Source organism: Theobroma cacao, chromosome 6 (genome assembly GCF_053813885.1).
Source record: "Theobroma cacao isolate CCN51 chromosome 6, ASM5381388v1, whole genome shotgun sequence".
NCBI classification, from domain to species: domain Eukaryota; kingdom Viridiplantae; phylum Streptophyta; class Magnoliopsida; order Malvales; family Malvaceae; genus Theobroma; species Theobroma cacao.
In genome coordinates, this window is record NC_142644.1 from 23,202,906 (window position 1) to 23,228,654 (window position 25,749).

At 33.4% G+C, this 25,749-nt stretch overlaps 3 long non-coding RNA genes across 3 annotated transcripts in view; all 3 read left to right on the forward strand.

Moving 5' to 3' along the window:
• The first annotated feature begins 292 nt into the window (after positions 1-292).
• LOC148762202 (uncharacterized) overlaps positions 293-25,749 on the forward strand; it is a 36,830-nt gene continuing 11,373 nt past the window's right edge. Inside the window, exons 1-3 of the long non-coding RNA XR_016027137.1 lie at positions 293-383; positions 1,035-1,114; positions 6,173-6,252. This is a non-coding gene — a long non-coding RNA (uncharacterized LOC148762202). The remainder of the gene's footprint in view (positions 384-1,034; positions 1,115-6,172; positions 6,253-25,749) is intronic.
• Positions 14,936-16,747, forward strand: LOC148762203 (uncharacterized). Its single transcript, XR_016026943.1, has 3 exons — positions 14,936-15,005; positions 15,655-15,738; positions 16,597-16,747. It is a non-coding gene; the product is annotated as an uncharacterized LOC148762203 (long non-coding RNA).
• On the forward strand, positions 22,882-24,694 carry LOC148762204 (uncharacterized). The gene is made up of 3 exons (XR_016026921.1): positions 22,882-22,980; positions 23,630-23,713; positions 24,549-24,694. It is a non-coding gene; the product is annotated as an uncharacterized LOC148762204 (long non-coding RNA).

Genomic DNA, 25,749 nt, shown 5'->3' on the forward strand with positions numbered 1-25,749 from the left:
ATTTTTCAGTTTTTGGGGCAAAAAAGTAATTTTTGATTTTTACGGGGGCAAAAGTGTAAATATCAAAAATTACTTCACCAAAACTTTGGAAAAATCTGGAAATTTCACTTAAGACTTGGATAAGTCAAAGGGAATGCATGGTGGAAAAAGTAGGACAAATGGATGGCTAGAAAAAAAAAATGAATTAATAAAATATTTAAAATATGAATAAAATAATATTATTTCATTAAACAATAAAAAAGGCATAAAAAAATCAGCCCACCCATTCTTCTTCTTCAACATTCGGCCAAGCAAGAAACAAGAGAGAGAAAGGAGAAAATAAAACCCTAGCTAAGAAATTTAAAGGGAAAATAGGTGGAAATTCAAAAATCAAGTGAAAAAAGGTAACATTTCTTAAATTTGTCTTGTGCTTTACCTTTCCCATGCATTTTCCATCATTTTTCATGGTTGAATCATGTGATTTGAGGATGAATTCAATTCTGGAAAAATGGGTTAGGAGAGAGAAACTTGTTAGATTAATTTGATTTTAAGTTATGTTAGTGTTTTAAGTTAGTTTAGCATATTTAGGAACAAAACAACAAGAAAAGAATTTATTTTCCTCCATTACCATTATTGGCTGAATTTTCTAGGGGAATATTGGCTGATGATCTTGATGTTTACTTGAGCAATTATGATGAATAATGATGAATTATGAGTCTAGAAAAATAATAGAAATTTTCAGAGCAAAAATACGAATTTTTACCCATTAGGGGTATTTTCGTAATTTGTTATCGAGACTGATAATTTGCACCACACTGAGGGACATTAAGTCAATTTGGGTGCAATTGAGGTATAGAAATTGAAAAAAATTAATTTGAGATTAAATTGGACGTGTTAGTAATTTAATCGAGTAATAGGCCGAATTAGGTTAGCACCGCATTTAAGCGGTAGTCGGATAAGTTGCATGTCATATCATGCATATATACCGAGCCTGAATTGATTTTATAATGGTCAAGCATTGATGTGGTGAATTATGTATTGTACATTGTGGATAGGTGGTGAGCAAATTACACTGGTAAAAGTACCAACATTGTGCTTGAAGACTGAGATTAGGAGTACATCGACTCCTAGAACTGTGAGTGGACAATTTATCGTCTTAAATATCTAGAGTTATTATACTTGTTTGATGCTTTTATTGAATGGTGAATTTAAATTATAAAATATTATGTTTTCCAATTAAAATGTTTTTTAATAAAAAATGAGATTTATACTGGTTTTGAAAACTAATATTGTTTTGGGAAAATTGAGTATATGGAGACTGTGTTGAAATTTATGATTTTATATGTTATTGAAATTGTGGCTTATGACACTATGATAGCATGATGACTAAATTTTTGAGGTTGGCATGAAATACATGAACAGTTTTGGATTGGTCTTGGTAGACTAGATTACATTTTATTCGCCATATTATGCTACTGAAATTTTTATGGGTCTGGTGGTATATTAAACGGTCACTGCAGTGGTGGGGGTTTCCGTGGACTGCCTATGAGAGGGGCACGGTAACTCAATTATATACTTACCTCCAGGGGGAGATGTTGGGTGAAGTATCTCCTGAGGTATGATTTGAGTGCACCTCACGTTCGGGCCACCACGTGAGAGTGAGACTCAGCCAACGCCAAGGAACGGCTGTGTGTCAGATGTGAAAACATGTTTATGGGTATGGGTCATTGAACAGCCTTGGCGGTCTCAGTGGGATACCTTGACGAAGGTACCCGCGAGAATGATATTGGCAGGGGCCAAGTTTAAAAAAATTCATAAGTCGGGGAAATTTTGATGAAAAGAAATTATTTGGTATAGATTGAAACGAATTTTGTGTTATGAACATTATTGAGATATAACGTTTTTATATTGTCTCCATCTACTCGGCTTTAGATGCTTTTGATGGTAATTGTTTACTCACTGGGATTATTTAATCTCACCCCTCTTCCTATCCATTTTTCAGGCTCAGGACAGTTTGTTGATAGTTGATTAAGACGAGAATTAATCTCGAAGTTGCATCATAGGAAGTAAGGGTTCGTAGCTCTACACTTTCTTGGTTAGTTAGGGGCCCACGTGTCACTGTAAACGAAATTTCATACTTTAATTATCTTTATTACTATATAACTGAATTTATTTTACTTTTACGCTACAAAAGTTATTTTAGGAAGACTTTGAAAATATTGTGTTTTAAGAAAATAGAATATTTTATTTAATGTTTTTATTATATTCAAATAGCTATAATTTTACTTTAAATGAATGTTGTAGACTTCAAAATTTAATTTAAATCATGAAATATGTGTTTCCACTTACATATTACATTTTTCGGATTTCAAAATTTTAAAAAAAAAAATTGACGAAAATGCCCCTGTGAGCTAGAAAATAATATTTTATTGTTTTGAGTTGGAACCAACTTATGTTTTCTTGAAATGCGAGATTTATCTAATTGTCGCTCACCGGGGAGATGCGGAAGTTGATGCTAAGCCTTGCGGGGTTTCGATCGGCATTCGGGGTAATGAGTGCTTATCGGGACGTTGCGGCGGTTGTCACTGGCTCGATGGGAGTTCCGGGTCGTGACAATTAGATTGGTATCAGAGCATGGTTTAAAGATCAAAGATTTTGATTTTAAAGCTTTGGATTTCAAAGTTTTTGATTTTAAAGTTGTTTTAAGAAATCCACACTGACACTGCGTGGCCCAAGTTAAGTTAAGTTAAGTAAGTCAAGTTAAGTTAGGTTATATCGAGTTAGTTGCATATAGAATTTAAAGTCATCTAAGTCTATTCCATTTCTTATTGTAGAGTACCATGCCTCCTCGACGTGGACGTCCACCTCTCTATAGGTCAGTAGGGAGGGGAAGAGGCCGTGCTAGACTTAGTCAGCCAGATCCCGTGGAAAGGGAGTCTGCTGCACCTACTTTTCGAGCAGCACCTGTTGTTGAGCCTACTGAGATTCCTCCACCTCCTCCACCACCTACTGCTACTCCTGGTGTTCATGCCATGTCTCTTGAGGCAGTCCAAGCATTAGCAGCTTTTCTTAATGTCATTATGGGCCAAGCTCAAGCTGGTCGAGTCCCTCATACTGTTCCCCCAGCAGTATCTCCAGTGCCACCACCACCACCTCTTGTTCCACCACCAGTGCCAGATGTCTCCATTTCCAAAAAGCTTAAGGAAGCTAGGCAGCTGGGTTGCACTTCTTTTGTTGGTGATTTGGATGCAACCGCAGCTAAAGATTGGATTACTCAGGTAACGGAGACATTTGTGGATATGAAATTGGATGATGATATGAAGTTAATGGTGGCCACAAGATTACTAGAGAAGAAGGCTCGTACATGGTGGAGCTCGGTAAAATCACGTTCCATTACTTCGTTGACTTGGATAGACTTCCTACAAGAATTCGACGGTCAATACTACACCTACTTTCATCAAAAAGAGAAGAAGAGAGAATTCCTAAGTTTACAACAAGGGAATTTAACCATAGAAGAGTACGAGGCTCGTTTCAATGAGCTGATGTCATATGTGCCAGACCTGGTGAAGTCTGAGCAAGATCAAGCTAGTTATTTTGAAGAAGGGCTCCGTAACGAGATCAGAGAGAGGATGAATGTGACAAGTCGGGAGCCTCATAAAGAAGTTGTACAGATGGCTTTAAGGGTCGAAAAACTCACGAATGAAAATCGGAGAATGCGAGCTGAGTTTGCAAAGAGGAGAAACCCGAATGTATCCTCTAGTCAACTGCCCAAAAGAGGTAGGGACACATTTGCTTCTGAGAATATTGTTTCTGTTCCGGTGATATCTCCTCGACCCCCACTTTCACAGTTACAGCAGAGACCTTCGAGATTTAACAGGTCTGGGATGAGTAGTACTTCCGAGAAGAGTTTTGGAGGTTTAAATAAATGCGAAAAATGTGGGAGATATCATGTTGGGGAGTGTTGGGGCATAAGATGCTTTCATTGTGACCAGCCGGGCCACATTAGGAGTGACTGCCCACAGTTAGGACGGGCTACAGTAGCTGCTTCATCCCCACTAACTCATACGGATATGCAGAGGAGAGATTCCTCTGGAGTACACCCGAGGCAGGGGGTAACTGTACGATCTGAAATGGGTAGCAACACCCCAGCACAACCACCTTTGAGGCCATTGACTCGTTCTTCAACAAGAGTTTTCGCTGTAACAGAAGATGAAGCACGAGCCCGATTTGGAGAAAGTGAGTGAAAAGTTAGACGAAGGTGTAAAATAGTGATAGGGGATGTAAATACCAAGTGATGGACGTGTAAATAAAGGTTTCAAGAATAATATAGTAAATGAGTTCATATGGAATATGGTTGTAAGAATTTCTTACTATATTGTGGAAATTAGAACTCAAAAATACTTGAGGTATACAAAGTTCAAATGAACTTAAATCTTAAGCAATAAATTGATGTTGAAATACAAGAAGGATACAAAGCAATATAGAGGCACGAAAGATGATTAAGGACAAAGGGATGACTCTGAGGAATTATGATACTGCATCATATGCGATGATTAAATCAAGAGAGATCTTGGATGCATAAATGGGATTATAAAGCATATACACATATGTGGGGTGATATTGTGATTAACTAAAATAAAGAATGATTTTTAGTGAATTAAGATTCCCTATAAAGGAGATAACAGGAGAAGTTGAGCATCGAATAAAAGATAATACCCCGCCTTTTCTTTGAGTTAATAAGTGAAATTTTGAGGACAAAATTTTATTTTAAGGGGGGTAGTGTTGTCAAACCCTGCTTTGTAAAATAATTATAATATCATTCACATGCTCGATAGAATGTTTGTATATTTAGGAAGTTCGAGAAATCGTTAAAAGACGATATTGCCTCTAATGGTATCATTAAGTCGATTAAGCCTCGAACTAGTTCAAATAGGAATTTTAAGGTGAAATTAAGAGTTTCACAGTTCAGGGATGACTCAAAATGGTAATTAGGAGTTCGAGGATCAATTCGGAGTCAAATTGAAATTTTCACTATATAAGGGTAAAATTGTAATTGTTCCATCTGCGGATAAAATTTGAGATTTTGAGAGAATTTAGATCACATTTGACAAATTGGGGAATGATATAAGTATAAGGGATAAAAAATATGTCTATGGACAATTTTTCAGTTTTTGGGGCAAAAAAGTAATTTTTGATTTTTACGGGGGCAAAAGTGTAAATATCAAAAATTACTTCACCAAAACTTTGGAAAAATCTGGAAATTTCACTTAAGACTTGGATAAGTCAAAGGGAATGCATGGTGGAAAAAGTAGGACAAATGGATGGCTAGAAAAAAAAAATGAATTAATAAAATATTTAAAATATGAATAAAATAATATTATTTCATTAAACAATAAAAAAGGCATAAAAAAATCAGCCCACCCATTCTTCTTCTTCAACATTCGGCCAAGCAAGAAACAAGAGAGAGAAAGGAGAAAATAAAACCCTAGCTAAGAAATTTAAAGGGAAAATAGGTGGAAATTCAAAAATCAAGTGAAAAAAGGTAACATTTCTTAAATTTGTCTTGTGCTTTACCTTTCCCATGCATTTTCCATCATTTTTCATGGTTGAATCATGTGATTTGAGGATGAATTCAATTCTGGAAAAATGGGTTAGGAGAGAGAAACTTGTTAGATTAATTTGATTTTAAGTTATGTTAGTGTTTTAAGTTAGTTTAGCATATTTAGGAACAAAACAACAAGAAAAGAATTTATTTTCCTCCATTACCATTATTGGCTGAATTTTCTAGGGGAATATTGGCTGATGATCTTGATGTTTACTTGAGCAATTATGATGAATAATGATGAATTATGAGTCTAGAAAAATAATAGAAATTTTCAGAGCAAAAATACGAATTTTTACCCATTAGGGGTATTTTCGTAATTTGTTATCGAGACTGATAATTTGCACCACACTGAGGGACATTAAGTCAATTTGGGTGCAATTGAGGTATAGAAATTGAAAAAAATTAATTTGAGATTAAATTGGACGTGTTAGTAATTTAATCGAGTAATAGGCCGAATTAGGTTAGCACCGCATTTAAGCGGTAGTCGGATAAGTTGCATGTCATATCATGCATATATACCGAGCCTGAATTGATTTTATAATGGTCAAGCATTGATGTGGTGAATTATGTATTGTACATTGTGGATAGGTGGTGAGCAAATTACACTGGTAAAAGTACCAACATTGTGCTTGAAGACTGAGATTAGGAGTACATCGACTCCTAGAACTGTGAGTGGACAATTTATCGTCTTAAATATCTAGAGTTATTATACTTGTTTGATGCTTTTATTGAATGGTGAATTTAAATTATAAAATATTATGTTTTCCAATTAAAATGTTTTTTAATAAAAAATGAGATTTATACTGGTTTTGAAAACTAATATTGTTTTGGGAAAATTGAGTATATGGAGACTGTGTTGAAATTTATGATTTTATATGTTATTGAAATTGTGGCTTATGACACTATGATAGCATGATGACTAAATTTTTGAGGTTGGCATGAAATACATGAACAGTTTTGGATTGGTCTTGGTAGACTAGATTACATTTTATTCGCCATATTATGCTACTGAAATTTTTATGGGTCTGGTGGTATATTAAACGGTCACTGCAGTGGTGGGGGTTTCCGTGGACTGCCTATGAGAGGGGCACGGTAACTCAATTATATACTTACCTCCAGGGGGAGATGTTGGGTGAAGTATCTCCTGAGGTATGATTTGAGTGCACCTCACGTTCGGGCCACCACGTGAGAGTGAGACTCAGCCAACGCCAAGGAACGGCTGTGTGTCAGATGTGAAAACATGTTTATGGGTATGGGTCATTGAACAGCCTTGGCGGTCTCAGTGGGATACCTTGACGAAGGTACCCGCGAGAATGATATTGGCAGGGGCCAAGTTTAAAAAAATTCATAAGTCGGGGAAATTTTGATGAAAAGAAATTATTTGGTATAGATTGAAACGAATTTTGTGTTATGAACATTATTGAGATATAACGTTTTTATATTGTCTCCATCTACTCGGCTTTAGATGCTTTTGATGGTAATTGTTTACTCACTGGGATTATTTAATCTCACCCCTCTTCCTATCCATTTTTCAGGCTCAGGACAGTTTGTTGATAGTTGATTAAGACGAGAATTAATCTCGAAGTTGCATCATAGGAAGTAAGGGTTCGTAGCTCTACACTTTCTTGGTTAGTTAGGGGCCCACGTGTCACTGTAAACGAAATTTCATACTTTAATTATCTTTATTACTATATAACTGAATTTATTTTACTTTTACGCTACAAAAGTTATTTTAGGAAGACTTTGAAAATATTGTGTTTTAAGAAAATAGAATATTTTATTTAATGTTTTTATTATATTCAAATAGCTATAATTTTACTTTAAATGAATGTTGTAGACTTCAAAATTTAATTTAAATCATGAAATATGTGTTTCCACTTACATATTACATTTTTCGGATTTCAAAATTTTAAAAAAAAAAATTGACGAAAATGCCCCTGTGAGCTAGAAAATAATATTTTATTGTTTTGAGTTGGAACCAACTTATGTTTTCTTGAAATGCGAGATTTATCTAATTGTCGCTCACCGGGGAGATGCGGAAGTTGATGCTAAGCCTTGCGGGGTTTCGATCGGCATTCGGGGTAATGAGTGCTTATCGGGACGTTGCGGCGGTTGTCACTGGCTCGATGGGAGTTCCGGGTCGTGACAGAAATGATTTGTAATCCTTCGTATTTTGATTATTTGTTAACTATTGCTCACCGGGGAAGTGCGAAAGCTGATACGAGAGCCTTGCGAGGTTTCGATCGACATTCGGGGTGAAGAATGTTTGTCGAGGCTTCGCGGCGATTGTCACGAGCTCGATGGGGAGTTTCGGGTCGTGACATCTAACCTTTCCCTCACTTCCTCTTTAACCTTTTACAAGATTTACTTTATTTCTTAAGATTTGACTTTAGTCAACATATTGTTCATCTTAATACTCCACATGTTAATTTATTTATTTATTTTTTTTTTATGTAGCCATCTCAAAAACTCTCTAACTTTTCTTTCTCTTACATGCCCATATATAAGGCAATAAAGAAACTCTGCAATTTCACTCATCATCTTTATCTTAATACCTCCCCAATGCACTTAAGACTCCAACAACAAAGCTTAGCATCAAAACCTATAACCATATTTCAACTCGTGAGTTTCATCTTTATGCCGCTTACAGTTTATCCTTGCTTTCTAGCCATTAGGGGTTCTTAACGTGAAAGAGTTTGATAGTCAGTACTGTGGTGTTGTAACTGTTTGAATTCACTTTATCCTAGCAACTCTTCCACCTTTAAAGCTACTACCTCAATTATTCACAATCGTGTGGCTTCCCTCTAAGTCTATACCACAATTAGCAAGACTAACTTTCTATCACAAATGTGCGATCATAACATTGATTTAACGTATTTATTTTGCCACTAACATTGATATGTCTTTACCATAACATTTAGTACGAGTTTGCTCAAGCAAAAATCTCCAAATTTATTCATAGCTACATGTATCTCAAATTGCCCATCACTTATCATCAGTCAATAAATCTCACTTTAGAACACTATTTCCATATTGTATAGCAACTTCACCATATAGTATCACAGCACTATATTCCTCCATTCTACTATCATGCATACTCCATAGAATTTAATTAGAAGATTTACGTACCTTAACTAATGCTAATTCCATTTAATCATATCTTAAATACTCCAAACTTGTAAATTACAACTCCAAGTGTATGTCCATATATTGATAATCTTTATATATTTCATGATCATGAAAACTATAACTTACAAACTAGCTTTCGATCATATGCACACTATTAGAACATTAATTTCAACATGTTTAATTCTCTTTTGGTGATATGTTAAGATCATTCCTGGATACATTTTCATATTAACATTGATATGCCTTTACCATAGCATTTAGTGCAAATTTGATGAAGGAATTGTCTCCAAATAACTCTTAAATACATAATTATCAAATTGTACACCACTAAATGTTAAGATCTTGACTTTATCCATCAATAACCAATCACATTTGTTAAGCGAAAAATTTGCTTAGTTATTACACCTTACCTTTGCGATCATAAGATCAAAGTTGTCTTAAACTTAGGATGCAGAAGCTCTCTCTCTTAGTGTATATCCAAGCATCAACATTTTCTAAATTCCTTACTCTGGGGAGATCACCTTCAAGATTGATCATTCATATCATAGGCCACACTTTGAACCGAATAAACTTTTAAATTGATCTTTCAAGTAATTTGTAATTAGTCTCAATTATAGAACTTCATATGGCACTTAGAATAGATTCAACATTTCCAAGTCATTTAACCTTAAGCTACCAATTCCACATTTACAGCACGTTTGGTTCGCGGAATAGGCAGGAATATAATAGAATTGCTATTCTATGGGAATAGAATAAAGTAGGAATAGAATAGAATAGTTATTACTTTGTTTGGTATTGTGAATGGAATAGAGCAGGAATTGCTATTATGACTTATTACAGTGTTTGGTTGGTAGAAATAAGATTGGAATAAGAAAGGAATAGGTGATAAAAAGACAAAAATACCCTTGACCATATTAACAATTATTTTCATAAAAAAATAAAATTATCCCTATTATCATTTAAATACACATTTATCCCAAAAGATAATTATCCATCATAATTATATTTTTCCCCAATTACTAAAAATAATTATAATTTAATCACATATTTTTATAAATAGATAATTATTTAAAAATATAATTTAATTATATTATATTTTATCTATCATAATCAATTAAATTTGTGTATAGATTTTTTTTAAGCCAATTCTTCATATATTATGAATTATTTTCATATATTATGAATCATTTTTTTCTAAAAAAAAATGTAAATTATGTCTTTTGATAGATTAAATGCAAATTCATAAACCCTTTTAAAAAAAGAAGAAAATCATTTTTTTGAACCCAACATTGGGTGCTGCGGAAACATAAATGGCAAATAGAGAAATACCGTGTCTTTCAATTTATTATTTGCATTCCATATCTGGCAAGAAAATGACAATTTACCATTTTAACTAAAGCATATTAGCATGGAGATGCTATAAATATTAAAAGAGCCTTGTAATACTAAATGCCTTTTAAATGAAAATATTAGTACATATAATCTACAAATCATGTCTAGTTCAGAAAAATACACTGACCTTGAAATTAATGGATGAATATTCATCCTATTACACTAACTTACAACATGCATAAAACAAATAAAGTCGCTACAATAATATCACCCTTATACAACTACTAACATAACTGTCAATTCAAAAGGATTTTGACTTGTTAATGAACCTCATAATTAATATCAACATCAAGCACAAGTGCCCAAAAGTTACAATCTCTGGAACTTACCTTTACAAAAAGTTTTAGATTCATCCAAGCTCAACGGTCAGCAAGAAATGTCCTCAGCCATTCAAGTCTTCGATCAGGATCAATACTAAAAAACACATTCATAAGAGTTGGAGATTCTGGAAGTTTAATTGAAGCTAAAACCCTTTCCATCGCTGTCAATCCCTCTACTTGACTTAAAATCCCATCCAACTCTTGAGCTTTTTGTTGGATGTTCACCTCTGCCCCAACACTTCTGCTAAACTCAATTCCAGCCTCTTTTATGTTTTCACCCAATATCGTTGCAGAAGCAATAATTGATTCAGATGTGATGGGATCACCCGTCTCATTTAGCCTTTTCCTCTTCCTTGTTGAAGTTGTGTCCCTTCTGGGAGCTGAAGTTTGAGGTTGAATATTGGAAAAATCCTCATCCTCAAAATTATATCCAGCTAGGTTTTCACCTTCAATTTCCTCATTGATTGTATCATTACAGTCCTGCATTTCTTCAAGGATATCTGCTGCAGTTTGTGCATCTTTCCCTGTTGCACGATCTCTTGCATAAATTATACTTAGCTCATTGAAGAAGGGAAAACTCTTTCTTCTAAAAGGGGCAGCCTCCTTATGACTCTAATAACAAAAAAAAAAACTATTAGTTATATTATTAGTAAGAAACTAATATGAAAATAATTAAATAACCCAAACTCAAAAATGTACCTGTATGTAATATTCCCATATAGGATCATCAGCAACAACCATGTTCCTTTGATCATCCCACCCAAATCCACTAGTATGTGTCCCTTGCACCATATCATATATAATAGCCCATTCTTTTTTCAAAGTCTTTATTCTAGACTCTATATGAGGCTTCGCCTTCAAGTTTGCATCTGGTAATTTTGTTACAAGCATATTTTCAAGTTCTATTAAATAACCCCCTCTAAACCCAGTGTTTGCATTGTATTTTCCTATATTGTGCAAATCAATCAAAGCTGTAACAAGTGCAACATCTTCATGAAAATTCCATTTTCTTTTGGTTCCCTTTGAACTTTGAGAAGCTAGTGCTGAAGATGTGGACATTGTTTTCTACCATACACCAAATATTTAATTATAAAAAATATTATTAGAATGCAAAAAAAATTAAAAATAAAGACATATATCCAATAATATATTAAAATTGGTCAAACTTTATTCACATGATAAAAAGTACAATATAAACAACACAATTAACAACAACAATTGATAAAATAATAAGACATTAAAAACAAATTAAAAAAAAAGTACAACTTGAATTTAACTGAGGAAAGAAACCCAGCAACAGTCCTTCAGTATCAATATGCCTAACAAATGTCAATCATCATTTTGCCTAGATGCTTGCCATTCATTGAACATCTGATTTGCTAATTCCATTCTGAAATTACCCCAAACATCAGTAGGATCAATAGTACTTATAAAATCCTCATCAACTGCTATGTTGGTTTCAACATATTCTCCTAAATCCACTTCAATAGGGTCAAAACTCATCTCCCTCCTAAAGAAATTATGAAGCAAACAACAAGCTATAATAATCCGATTATGTATCCGAATCGGATAAAATGATGGACTCCTAAGGATACCCCACCTCATTTTTAATAATCCAAAACATATTTCTATAACATTGCGAGCAGCAGCATGTTTCATATTAAAAAATTCTTCAGGATTGCTTGGTTCATGGCCTTGACGCCATTCATTTAAATGATATCGTTGCAAGAAAACCCTCACAATTTGTATAGCCCGCATCAACTAGATAGTAACAACCTATATAAAACAAACTAAATAAGTTATTTACTTATTTAAATTGAATAATCATATAGTACATAATTTGAAATACCTTCCCATTATCATAGGAAAGCTTACCATGAGGCACTTTAAGTCCATTTTTTCTCCTTAGTGCATCTCGAAGAACTCTGCTATCAACTACAGACCCTTCCCAACCAGGAAGAACAAAGACAAATTGCATGTCAGGTGTACATACACCTAACATATTTGTTGCAATATCCCCTTTACGAGTGCGATATCTAGGTTTATCTGCACTTGGCACCTTAACTCTGATGTATGTCCCATCTAGAGCACCTAAACAATTCTACAAATCGGATGTAATGAATTACTAATAAGTAAACCTATTAATGTCTTGTATATATATAGTTACAAAAAGTTAGAAGATCAATAATCTACCTTAAACCACTTCCACCGATTGTCTGTTGAGTTTGTTGGAATGGGCTCAGGTTTTCTAAACAAATGTTCTTGCAATTTCAGGACTGCATTTAAAACATTATGAAAGTGCCTACTAATTGACTCACCCGACCTTCTAAAATTTAAACTAATTACTCGATTCTTAACATGATGAGCAATAATATGTAAGAATATTGCTACTTGCTCATCTACAAGTATATTCTTTGTTGACTTCAACCCTCCAATACTTTCTAACATTTCACATAATTTAAAAAAGGCTTCCCTATTCATCCTAATTTGTGAAATACATGAAATATCATTATCATACACAAGTCGCCTCACATATTCTCGATTTGCAGCAAAATCTAATGTATAAGATCTTACTCTTGGCTTATAAGTACATAAAGTTGACGCTGTTGACAATAAAGTCAAGAATGAACTAACAGCATGACAAATCTCCATATAAAATTTAAACATAGCTAGTAGCCTTTTTCGTCGTTCAGCATCTCTTCTCAAACACAAACGAACCATAACTGCAAAAAATAAATATTCTAATCTATTTTATTATGTACAAAAAATATTAAAGCCATATGGCAATAAAAACGTGTAAAATTAAAAGATTGACAATGATGAAGTGTGAAAGTACTATTCACTCACCCCATAACGGTAAAGAAGTTAGTTCTAAGAAGAGTGAAAACAAAAACAAAAAATTCAAAACAAAACTAACACCAAACACATCCTTATTTTGACTTTTGATTTTTATCTTTTATACGGGTGAGTAAAGAGGAAGAAGGTAAGATTCAATGATTTAATGCTATCTATATATTGAACTTTTATTAGAAGGAAAATTAAAAATATGGGTGTTGAACGATCCTTCCATGTTTTTATAGTTGTATTATGAAATGAATTTAACTTTATATTGTATACAATATATGGGTTGAAAATATCTAGTTAATTTCGTCAAATATGGACTTGAACTTATAGTTGAGTTTTAAGCTTCTTACACATCTCATTTACCATTAACAATGTACATACCACATAAAATAAGCTTAATAAAATAATTTTTATGCGGGCATTAAAACACCTACACCCCTCAAAAGCCTAATAAAATTATAATTGTGTAGACGTATTTTTTCCTTTGTTTGAAAAAGTTTGCAATTAAGTCTTCTAGGGAATAGCACTAAGAAATTATTTTATTTGAAATTAAGTTTATTTTATTTTTTAAATAAAATAAAATAATTTTATTTTTTAAATAAAATAAAATAATTTTATTTGAAAATTTAGTTGTGAAATGTGAATGGGAATTAAATGTGAATGAGGATTTATTTTATTAAAATAAATTATTCTTTTTCAAATAAAATAATGTATTTTAATTATTTTAACTTATTAAAATTTCATATGATGTGTATATCTGGATACACGCTATCAGCCTGTCATATTCTGAAAGCCTTTCATTGTCAAGCTTTTAAATGGAAAATATTGTTAAGCCCGATCTTATAAAATACTTTCCATGTCATTCATATGATTGACAATATGCTTGCATACTTGGAAAGCCCTGAAAGAAAAATCGTTAAAAGACGACAATGTACCAAATGGTACAATTAAGTTAATTTAAGTCTCGAACTAGATCAAATAGAGAATTTAAAATGAAATTAAGAATATTAAAGTCCCAGAATGGTTTCATATGGTGATTTGGAGTTCGAGGATCAATTTGAAGTCAAACTAGAATTTTTACTGTCCAGGGGCAAAATGGTCATTTGCCACCCAAGGACACAATGGGAATTTTTAGAAAAGAATTTTTTTAGCCCCATTTGACTTATTGGAGTATGATTTGAGTATTGGAGTATAATTTGAGGGTTTGGCAGTGAAAAAGTTTAATTCCAGTGATTTCTAGAGTGTAGGGGCAAAATCGTAATTTTGCCACTCGCGGATAAAATTTGAGATTTTGAGAGAATTTAGATCAAATTTGACAAATTGGAGAATGGTATGAGTATAAGGGATGAAAAATATGTCTATGGGCAATTTTTCAATTTTTGGGGCAAAAATGTAATTTTTGACTTTTACGGGGGTAAAAGTGTAAATTTCAAAAATTACTCCACCAAGACTTTGGATAAGTCTGATAATTTTACCTAAGCTATGGATATTTGGGACAAGTGTATGGTGAAAATTTGGAAACAAATGGATGGCTAGAATTTAAGGAATTAATAAAACATTAAAAAAATGAATAAAATAATATTATATTATTTTAGCCTTTAAAAAGGTAAAAATTCCGGAATTCTTATCTTCTTCAGCTGTCCAAACCAGGGGAGAAAACGGGAAAAAAAAACAAGAATCCTACCTGAAAAATTTGGAGAAAATCAAGAGAAATCAAGAAATCAAGCATTAAAAAGGTAAATTTCATTGATTTTCCTTGTGATTTTCACTACCCATGCATTTTTTTCTCATTTCCATGCAAAATTAGAAAGTGGGTATGGACACCCATGCTGGCCAAACCTCCATGGATGAGTTTTGAGCTTGATTTTTGGTTGATTTTAATTGAATTAAGTGATTTTAGTTAAGTTATATTGAAATATAGCAAAAATAAGCTAGAAATATAATTTTCTCCCATTGAAACCCATTATGCTGAATTTTCTAGGGGAATATTGGCTGCTGATCTTGATGGTTATTTGAGGAATTATGATGAATAATGATGAATTATGAGCCTAGAAAAATAATGGAAATTTTTGGAGCAAAAATACAAATTTTTACCCACTATGGGTATTTTCGTAATTTGTTATCGGGACTGATAATTTGCACCACACTGAGGGACATTAAGTCAATTTGGGTGCAATTGAGGTATAGAAACTGAAAAAAATTAATTTGGAGTTTAAACGGACGCGTATATCAATTTATCGGGTAAAAGACCGAAATAGGCTAACACCGCATTTAGGCAAAAATTTAGACATTTTTGCATTCCATATCAAGCATTAGTAGTCTAAATTAGTTTAATTTCAATTTAGTACCAATGTGGTGAATTTCTCGATTTTGCACTGTGTCAAGGTGGTGAGTCCTCTGATAAAGGCAAGGGAATTGCACCCGAGGACCAATAGTCTGAGTATTTCGAAAATCCTAACTCTAGACACGGTGAGTAACCTTACCATCATTTTAATTATCTAAAGTATGTTTTTATTCGGTTTTGGTGAATTTTATGAAAATCAGTTCAAATGGTAAATTTTTATGTTTTGTAAACAAAATGAGTTTAAATGAAAATATTTTATAAATTGTCTTGAAACGAAATAACGATTTTGAAAATAGAGTAATTGGAGACCACTGATATGTTGTAAATTTAAAATTGAATTAATGGCTTATGTTATTGTATTGGCATGACTGGCTGGGCTGTGTTTTTATGAATTATATGAATCGCTTTATTTTACCCTTGTAGGCTGGGTAGTAATATATTAGCCTTGTCATGCTGTCAAAATTTTATTGTATGGTGGGTTTGACCTGCTGCAGTGGGCTGGATTCTGTGGATTAGCCTATTAGAGGGGCACGGAATCCTGTTATATTTTTACCTCGGTTGGAGAGGCGAGTAGGGTAACTCCTGAGGTATAACTTTTAGAGTTCACTTCACGCCAAACCACCTCGTGAAGGGGAACTCGGCCAACGTCAAGGAATGGCTATGTTTTCAAAATAAAAACATGACTTTCTAATAGCCTTGGCGGACTCAGTTGGGATAGCCCTCGGCCAAGGTATCCCAAATAACTGAGTATGATAATAATTTTTGGCATGAGCCAAGCTTTTTTAAGAAATTCATAAGCCATACTGATTACTTGCTTTAAATAAATTGATTTCATTTGGTTGAAATAAGTTGAAAGATGATAAATTACAGTTTGATGAAATGTTTTAATAGTCTCCTTTTACTCGACTTTAGATATTTTGAGTGATGTTTGTTTACTCACTGGGATTTTATAATCTCACCACCCTCATTTCCACCCATTTCAGGTTCAGAATAGATTGTAGATAACTGATATCGGCAAGGATTACAGTTGAACTTGCCACATCCAAAGACTGTAGGTTCATTTCTTTTGATACTTTTGATCATTCGTGGGCCCACGTGTCACTGTAAATTAAATTCTATACTTTGGTTATCTGTATTACGGTATGTAAGAATTTATTTTGCTTTTACGCTATAAAAAATTATTTATGCAGTGTTCTTAAAATATCGTTTTATGTGAAAATTGAATATTTTATTGAATATTTTTATTTTATTATAACAGTCATAATTCCATTTTAAACGAATGTTTTAGACATCCAAAATTATTTTTGATTAAGAAATATGTGTTTTCCACTTACATACTATATTTTTAGATGATTTTTGAGATTTTTGGGATAAATGACAAAAATACCCCTGTGAGACGAAAATTAATATTTCATTTGTTTAAGTTGGAAACAGTTTAAAATCTTTTAAAATGTGGTATTTGGAAACAGTTACCCACAGGGGAAATGAGAAGCTGATATTAAAGCCTTGCGGGGTCTCGGTTGACATTCCGGGTAATGAATGTAAATTGAGACGTCGCGGCGGTTGTCACGGGCTCGATGGGAGTTTCGGGTCGTGACAAATATTGACTTAGAATGCCTTTTCAAGCAGCAAATAAGTATAAAGGAACAAAATTTATTTAAAAGGAATAGAAATGTATATATGTATCTTTCATATTCAATTCGTACACCCATTTTATTAATTTATATATTCTAAAGAAATTATTGGAAGATTGAAATTCAACATTTAATCAACAATATATTGATTCATTGATAAAATTGTTCATCTTAATAATAAGTAGGTCTTTATCTTTCCAAAAAACAATAAGTGGTGTTGGTAAGAAAAGGTAAGAAATAAATAGATAAATAAAATAGGGAAAGTAAGATTCTTAACCCATAGACAGATCTGAAAAGAGTAAACTGCACAAAGCAAAGTCTTAATAACATGTTTCCATAAAAAGCCAAAGAAAAGCTTCCTCCCCACGGCTATAAGAAATAAGGTAAAAGCCTAAAAAGCAAGTCTCACCCAAAGTCCCCAAACCCAACTCATCAACAAGGCCAACTTAACAGAAAGTTTTTCACACAAAAAGATATGCAAATGCAATAGTACCGTTCCATGTGATGTTGGAAAAAAAAAAAAAGGCCTTCCAACTCATTTTTCCTATCAAAGATTCAATGTTTTCAGATTAGTACATATGCATACACATTAAGTATGAGTTAAGGAAAACATTTGGTCTGTCATTAATCATTTTGGTGTGAACAATGAACCGACAGTCTAGTTCATCAGATAGGTTCTTTAGATTATTGAGGCTAACATTTTGCTAAAGCACTGTACCAATTATTTGCTGCTTCATGTCCCAGCATCTAGAATTGAGTCAGGAAAATGATAAAAGACTTACGAAATTTTTGAAGTTGATATAAGAAAACAGAATTTAAGATAAAGGATAAGGAATAATTACAAATTTGCATTTTAACTGACAAAACTAGTCCATTTTCGCACTAAATTCTTTATTCTGAAATTAAGTTTCTTAAATGTGTAAAGGTCTATTCAACATTCAAATATAAAAGAACTGCTTCAAAGATTTTAACAACTCAAGACTGAACCCAACTAATCAAAATTTTATAAAGGTGCAATGCAGATAAAATTTGTTAAAAATTTCCAGTACCAATCTCAAATGTGACTGTCACGGCTTCCCAATTGAACCCCAAAAATAATGACAAAACAACAAACAGGAAGCTGCCATTGTCCAAGTCAGGGAGAAACAGGTATTGTTCACAACCAACACAGGAGGAAATACCAAACAAACTTAAGGCAAAGAGAAAGAATTTCACAAACCAAAATAAAAAATACTCATACGATCAGCATGCAGATACAGAAAACTTTTAACACAAAAGAAAAAAAAATGAAAAACACCCAGATGATCAACAAGTAGAAGGATTTTTACTAAACTATTACAGGTCATTAACAGATAAAAATAATAACTATTACAGGTCATTTAAAAAAAATGTATACAATTTGTCTTATATTCTTATTATTATTATTCAAGTTGTTATTTACTGCTTTCAAGTGATTTAAAGTATATTCTTGCTCTGTTATTTTTATTCAGGGAACATTATTTCTTGTAAGAATTATGGAATGAATTTAACATCTATTATAATTCTAGAGTGAAACCTCAAGTGTCAACACCACCAAACAGCTACTCACACCCAAATCCCAGCAATTCAATTCGCAGCAAACCAGCAGAACCCTGTGTCGTTGACTCACACCCTTAACCCAGCATCCATGCAGAAAGCCAAACCCAACAGCAACAGGAAAACACACAAACCCAAAATAGTTTCACAGCAAAACCAAATCACAACCAATCAACAGAAAATAAAAGCACAATAAGTAAGTACCTGGACTATGGAAGAGACCAACATAACTCGAAAGTTGGACGAGAAAGGCGATGCTATTGCCAGAACCCAAACAGTGGAAGAGTGGTGGAGAGAAAGAGGGGAAGAGCGGCTGAGAGAAAGAGGGAAAGGAGGAAGAGAGAGAGAAAAAAATCTTTTATATGGATCAAATTGTAATTTTGTAAATTTGGTATGGGCATTTTAGTCATTACATGTTTGACAGCTATTCCATGAGACATGGAATAGATATTACTGGGGGAGGGGGAGGGAATAGATAAAGCTGGCTAAAGCCAACCTTATGGAATTTTTATTCCTACGGAATAACAATTCCGTGTCCCAATTTTTAACCAAACGAAGGTGTAGAAAATGACCGAGAATAGAAGGGGAATAGCATAGATTCGACATTTCCAAGTCATTTAACCTTAAGCTACCAATTCCACATTTAGTCCTTTAATCCCTTGGCTCCCCCTTTTTCTATGCATAGCAAAGTTCAAGCTCATCCTTAGAGCAGATTTGTTTACTAATTTCTTACTTCATGACCACACATTAATTATAGTAATCATTGATACTCACTCTCGAGTTAATTCACGTGCTTATATCCATGAACTATAATAGGTCCAATTAATTCTTGAAGTCTCACAATTGCTTAATTGTAATCAACACCAGTTCCCTCTAAGCTGCTGTACCAATTCAACACATATTCACATATAAAATATTTCAAAATCCCAACACCACTTTTATATGGGCATAACAAGCTCAATTAACATAGTGTTCTTATCTTCATGCACATAAGTATGGGTTTACTCTTACCTCAATGCTTAATTTATACACTCCAAGTGAATTACAACCATCACTATTCATTCTAATCAAAGTGCGCCCCTTATTACCATTATTAAACGTGCTATTTTATATTAACCCCAATACAATCCATAGTCCCCAAATCTTTTTCCAATTGACAACCATGAGTTCAATTATAAATCCACCAAATGAATAAATTATCATGGCCTATTATTCCAACTCCAAATTTCTCCATCCTAAATCGGAGGGATATATCATTTCAATAATCTTCCATTAAGAGCATTCATTTTAAGATCTCTCTAACATTGGCTCGTGTCACGGGTGGAATCTTAAACCCGGACAACGGCCCTACTTATGACCTTTGCATGGCATTAACAAAGAAGTAGATTACTGGGAACAGGAGTTTATATAGCTCCCTGTCTATGACTTACGCTCCCATAAGATCTATAAGAAGAAACAGAACGAGTCTAAATAACTCCAAATTCTATGTGCAGATGCATGTATTCTATTATATCAAACCTAACTTAACTTAACTCGGGGCCACACTAACATTGTAAATTTTAAAACAACTTTAAAACCAAAAGCTCTGATACCAATAAAATTGTCATGACCCGGTACTCCCTTCGAGCCCGTAACAACCGTCGCGATGTCCCGATAGATATTCGTTACCCGAGGTGCCAATCGGAGCCCGATAAAGCTTTAATACGATTTTTCTCATCTCCCTTGTGAGTAATCATTGCCAAACCTCATTTTTAAAGAATTTTAAGCTTTTCCCTTTCAAAACCGTGAAAAAATAATTTTCGCCTCACAGGGGTGTTTTCGTCATTTTTCCTCAAAATTTTCTGAACCCTGACTAAAAATGTAGTAGATGAGTGGAAAACACATATTTCATGATTTAAAATAAATTTGAGTGTCTAAAATATTTATTAAAAATGATATTGCAACTATTTGAATAAAATAAAAATATTCATAAAATATTCTAATTTCTTGTAAAACAATATTTATAGTCATTGGTAATTAATTTTTTTTTATGATGTAAAAGCTAAATAAATTCATACGTACTACAATACAGATAACCGGGATATGAAATTTACTTTACAGTGACTCGTGTGCCCACAAGGAACAAAAGTGCACAAAGGCAATAAACCTACAGTTTTTGGAGTAGTAAAGCCGACTATAGCTTTCGACGATATCAGCTATCTACACACTATCCTGAGCCTGAAATGGGTGGAAATGAGGGTGGTGAGATTATATAATCCCAGTGAGTAAACAAATACCATCTAAAATATCTAAAGCTGAGTAAACGGAGACAATTAAAATAAATCATCATACTGTAATTTCTTTACCTTGCAACTTATTTCAACCAAATAAACAACTAGGTTTATGATTTCTTGAAAAGCTTGGCTCATGCCAAAAATCATTCTCATACTAAGTTATCAGGGATGCCTTGATCGAGCGCTATCCCAACCGAGTCCGCCAAGGCTGTTAAAAAGTCATGTACGCATAAATTATGTTTTTATTTTGAAAACATAGCCGTTCCTTGGCGTTGGCTGAGTTCACCCTCACGTGGTGGTTTGGCATAAAGTGAACTCTAAAAGTGTTAGCCTCATGAGTTATCCACCCGCACCTCTCATACTGAGGTAAGATATAACGGGGTTTACCGTGCCCCTTTAATGGGCTGGTCCACGAAAACCCACCCACTGCAGTAAGCTCATCATTATCCCACCAATCAATAAAATTCAATAACATGATATAGCAATTATTGTAATTCACAGCCTTTCAAGGCTAAATACACAGTTCATATATTTCAACACAAATACCAATTCAGCCATTCATGCAAATATTGTCATAAGCCAGTCAATTCAAACCATGAATTTACAACACCTCAAGTGGTTTCTAGTTACTCTATTTTCAAAGTCATTATTCAATTTTAGGACAATTTATAAAATCATTTTATTTAAACACGTTTTGTTTGTAAAATAAAAAGATTTACCATTTAAACTCATTTTCCATAAAATCCACAAAATTGAATAAAAACTACTCTAGATAATTAAGACGATAGTAAGGTTACTCACTGTACTAGGAGTTCGATATACTCCTATTTGCGGTCTTCGGGCACAATCTCTTTACCCTTGTTAGAGGGCTCACTACCTATACATCATACGTGACACGAATTTCAATAAATTGTGTCAATTTATCATAAACTATTTCAAGCTCTCTAAATCTAAATGAATGCATGCGATGGGATGCAAAATGTCCGATTAATCACTTAAATGTGATATTCGACCTAAGTCACACTATACTCGGTCTAATAGGCTAAAATCTCCAATTTAACCTCAAATCAATTCTTCTCACTTTCTATACTCCAATTATACCTAATTTACCTCAGTGACTGTGTAAAGCCCGACCTTATAAAATACTATTCATGACATACATGTGATGATAGCATGATTGCATGCTAGGAGAGTCCCGAAAAATTTACAAAAGTCGGTATTGTACCTAGAGGTACAACAAAGTTTATTTAATCCTCGAACTAGATCAAATAGGAATTTTAAGGTGAGATTAAGAGTTTCACAGTTCATGGATGACTTAAAATGGTAATTTGGAGTTTGAGGATCAATTTGGAGTCAAATCGGAATTTTCACTAACTAGGGGCAAAATGGTCATTTGCCACCTAGGGACAAAATGGGAATTTTAGAAAATATTTTTTTGACCCCATTTGACTTATTAGAGTATAATTTGACTTATTGAAGTATGATTTGAGGTTTAGAAGTGAAAATTTTTAATTTCGGTATAATTTGGAGTATAGGGGTAAAATGGTAATTTTGCCACCTCAGGGGCAAAATTGTAATTTTCCACCACCAGGATATTTTTTCCAGCACATGGTCTTCCTTTGTCTTCATCTTTGACCCTTGACTAAACATGTGGCAGAGATAAAATGTTTAAATTTTAAAAATTTTAAAAACGGGCCAATGACATGATGCCATGTGTCATGCCTTTATTAATTTATTATTTTCCTTTTTAAAAGGCACAAAATCAGCCCATCTTCCACCCCATGGCCGGCCAAACCAGCAAGAAGAGAGAGAAAACAAAAACAAAACCCTAGAGAGAGAAAATCAAAGAAAAAGTGTGAATTTTCAAGGAAATTAAGTGAAAAAGGTGAGTTTTTTCTATTAAGCTTGAGTTTTCTTATTCCCAAGCATTTCTCTTTATTTTCCATGATTAAATTACATGTTTTCATGATGAATTCAATTCTGAAAAAATGGGTTAGGAGAGAGAAAGTTGTTGGATTTATTTGATTTTAATTTATGTTAGTGTTTTTAGTTAGTTTAGCATATTTAGAAACAAAACAACAAGAAAAGAAATTATTTTCTCCCCCAACCATTAATGGCTGAATTTACCATGTAGTGAGTGAGGATGAGTTTGATTTTATTCTAGGAGAATTGGTTAAGGAATGATGAATTTATGAGCTTAGAAAAATAATGGGAATTTTCGGAGCAAAAATACGAATTTTTACCCACTAGGGGTATTTTCGTAATTTGTTGTTGGGACTGATAATTTGCACCACACTGAGGGACATTAAGTTAATTTGGGTGCAATTGAGGTATAGAAACTGAAAAGAATTAAATTGGAGTTTAAACGGACCCGTTAGGAATTTAATTGGGTGATAAGACGAATTAGGCCAATACCGGGTTTAGATAGTTACCAGTGCATTTTTGCATTCCATATCATGCATTGGTAATCTAAATTAGTTTAATTTTGATTTAGTACCAACTTAGTGAAACTCTCGATTTTGTATTGTGTCAAGGTGGTGAGTCCTCCGATAAAGGCAAAGAAATTGCATCCGAGGACCAGTAGACAGAGTGCTTCGAAAGTCTGCATTCTAGATATAGTGAGTAAACTTACTGTCATTTTAATTATCTAGGGTGGTTTTTAAATGCTTTCATGAATTCTATGGAAAAAGGAATTTAAAAAGATAAATTTTCATGTTTTATGAATAAATGAGTTTCAATGAAATTAAATTATAAATTGTTTTGAAATTAATAGTGATTTTGAAAAATAGAGTACAAGGAGACTGTTAATTGTGGCAATTTGATTGTTTAAATTAAGTGGCTTATGATAAATCGAGCATGATTGGCTAGTTGGCAATTGTATTGAAATGCGAATTGTTTGGTTACCTTGAAAAACTACGAATTACAAAATTGCCATATCATGTTATTGAGTTTTATTATATGGTGGATTATATATTAATTAATCACTGCAGTAGGGGGTTTCTGTGGACCAGCCTTTTAGAGGGGCACGGTAAACCCCATTATATTCTTACCTCGAACGGAGAGGCGCGTAGGGTATCTCTTAGGGTAAAGTTTAGGGTTCACTTCATGCTAAACCACCACGTGAGGGGGAACTCAGCCAACGCCAAGGAACGGCTATGTTTTCAAAACAAAAACATGATTTATGTGAAATGTGAATTTTAATAGCCTTGGCGGTCTCGGTAGGATGCCTCGGCCAAGGTGTCCCAGAGAATGGATTTATGGCACAAGCCTAGATTTTTATGAGATTCATAAGCCTCTTTACGTGTTTTGAACAAAATGTGTTCTAATGCTATAACCCAGTTTATGATGATTTACTTTATTATCTCCATGTACTCAACTCTAGATGTTTATGATGATGTTTGTTTACTCATTGGGATTTTATAATCTCACCACCCTCCTTTCCACCCATTTCAGGTTCAGTATAGACTGTAGATAGCTGATCTCATCGAGGACTACAGTGGGATCTGCATTTTTCCAAACCGTAGGTTCACAGTCCTCTTTACTTTTGTTTATTCGGGGGCACTCTTGTTATTGTAAATTAAATTAAATATTTTGGCTTACTGTATTTAAGTATGTATAAATTTATTTAACTTTTACGTTATAAAAATTATTCACGTATAACTCTATAAATATTGTTTTATAAGAAAATATAATATTTTACTTAATATTTCTTTTAGTTTCTTATTATATTCAAATAACCATAATTTCGTTTTAAATGAAGATTTTAGACTTTTAAACTCATTTTGAATATGAATTGTGTGTTTTGTACTTGTATATTACGTTTTAGCCAGTTTTAAAATTTTTGAGAAAAATGACCAAAATACCCTTGTGAGACAAAAAAATTAATATTTTATTTGTTTAAAGTTGGAAACAGCTTAAAATATTTTAGAACACGATATTTGACAATGGTTGCTCACAAGGGAACAAAGAAACTGATAGTAAAGCCTTGCGGGGTTTCGGGTTGACATTCCGGGCAATAAGTGTCTACCGGGACACCGCGGCGGTTGTCACGGGCTCGAGGGGAGTACCGGGTCGTGACAGACTGTGAATGAGATTCAATTTATTAGTCCCGGGTCAATAATTACACATGTCTATACGTTAAGCAAAAATTCAGATTTTCACACAAAAATTTCCCATTTAATTTCTAGCCTCACCAAACATCAAATATCACCAAAATATCATAAAATATCATCAATTTCAGCCATAATATCCTCCCTAGAAAATTCGGCCAATGATGGGTAATGGGAGAAAATGAATTTTTCTTGTTGGTTTGTTTTTAGACATGATAAACTAACTAAAAACACTAACATAACTTAGAATCAAATCAATCCAACTTCATTCTCTCTCCATACCCATTCCAACCAACCATGAATTCACCATGAAAACATGAAATCTAACCATGAAAAATGAAAAAGAAAGCATGGGTAGTGTAAATCCCAAGTCAAAATCAAGAAATTTTACCTTTATTAGCTTAATCCCTTAAAATCCCACACTTTTTCTTCAATATTCTCACCTAGGGTTCTTGTTTTTTTCCTTTCCTCCTTTATTCTTCTTTGGCCGGCCATATCAATGAGAAATGGGTTGATTTTGTATTAATTTTAAAGCTAAATATTTA